At 41.4% G+C, this 1,313-nt stretch overlaps 1 non-coding gene across 1 annotated transcript; it reads right to left on the bottom strand.

Moving 5' to 3' along the window:
- Positions 1-941: 941 nt before the first annotated feature.
- Positions 942-1,025, bottom strand: Trnap-ugg. The gene has a single exon. It is a non-coding gene; the product is annotated as a tRNA-Pro (tRNA).
- Positions 1,026-1,313: the final 288 nt, after the last annotated feature.

The raw sequence follows: 1,313 nt of genomic DNA, 5'->3' as shown, positions 1-1,313 counted from the left end.
TGTCATTTTCCAGACCTCACGCCAGCCTGCGTGGACTTTAACGCGCGCCTTTCGGCTTCACCTCATAGTGGCTTGGCTGTCTTGCCAAGTCACAACACCCCAGAGATGGGGTTATTCATTGTTTCTTTGTTTCCTGTAATAAGAGTCATAATTACTGTTTCACTAGAACAAACTTGTGTATTTAAACGAAAGTTTGCTTTTGCTAGAAATTTCCCTGTCACATTAATTATGGCTTTCTCACAATCAGTTTTCTGTGTAGGGACCACAAAACAGTGGAGAGGGGAGATCGCATGAAGTGGCGAACCCTGAGCCAAGATATGGGTCCAGAACCCACTGAAAAGCAATCAGAAGCAATAACTTCAGGATTTACATAAACTGTCAAATATTGAACCAGGACTTAACCTGGATGTCAAGAAAATATGATCAGTAATTTTAGCAATCGCTGTTCATGAATTGAACATAATTTTCTGTTTAGTAGTTTTTAATATTAATCGAAGGACCTTACTGTTCAGTAATTAAGTTTGTGGTGACTGAATGAGAGACAAATCATGTCATGGTAATCTTTAGCAACCTGCTTGCGCCGGTAATTAGTCCTTTTGCATTTTTTTGTATTGCTTCTAGTTCAGAGTTTTGTGGATTCTGTTCCACATCTTTTGATACCCCCGCATTGGACATCAGCGTGCAATTCTGGAATGGGAAATATGGGAAATATTGTGTTAAGTCAGTCACATTAGACTGTGATGAATATAAACATCGATAGCAATATACAAATCTCAATTGTATCATATGTTTAAACAGTCGACCGCAATAAGTGGAAACCATGATGATATTGTAATAGATAGAAAAAATGGTTCAAACGGGACTCAACTGCTGTGGTCGTAAGTCCCCTAGAACTTAGAACTACTTAAACCTAACTAACCTAAGGACATCACACACATCCATGCCCGAGGCAGGATTCGAACCTGCGACCGTAGCGGTCCTGCGGTTCCAGACCGTAGCGCCTTTAACCACTCGGCCACTCCGGCCGGCAATAGATAGCAGTCAGTTGGGAAATGGAGCAAGTAAAGATGATGGGAGTTCTCGAGAGGTGATCAAAGAGAGCAGACCACAACATTTCAAAACAGTAGTAATAATTCAGAACCAGGTGGGAGAAGAGAGTAGGAAATCAAACCCAGAAGTGAGAGGAATCACTTTGTTAGCATTCAGAGGTGCTTCACCTGACAGATCGAACAAATCACGAGATGATGATTTCAGTTTAATAGACTTTCTGAAGGGAGTGCGGAAAGTAGACATGATGGAGAAGTTCCAAGGGA

Source organism: Schistocerca piceifrons, chromosome 4 (assembly GCF_021461385.2).
Source record: "Schistocerca piceifrons isolate TAMUIC-IGC-003096 chromosome 4, iqSchPice1.1, whole genome shotgun sequence".
NCBI lineage: Eukaryota > Metazoa > Arthropoda > Insecta > Orthoptera > Acrididae > Schistocerca > Schistocerca piceifrons.
The sequence above is the reverse complement of the archived record's forward strand: the minus strand, read 5'-3'. Positions and strand labels throughout refer to the sequence as shown.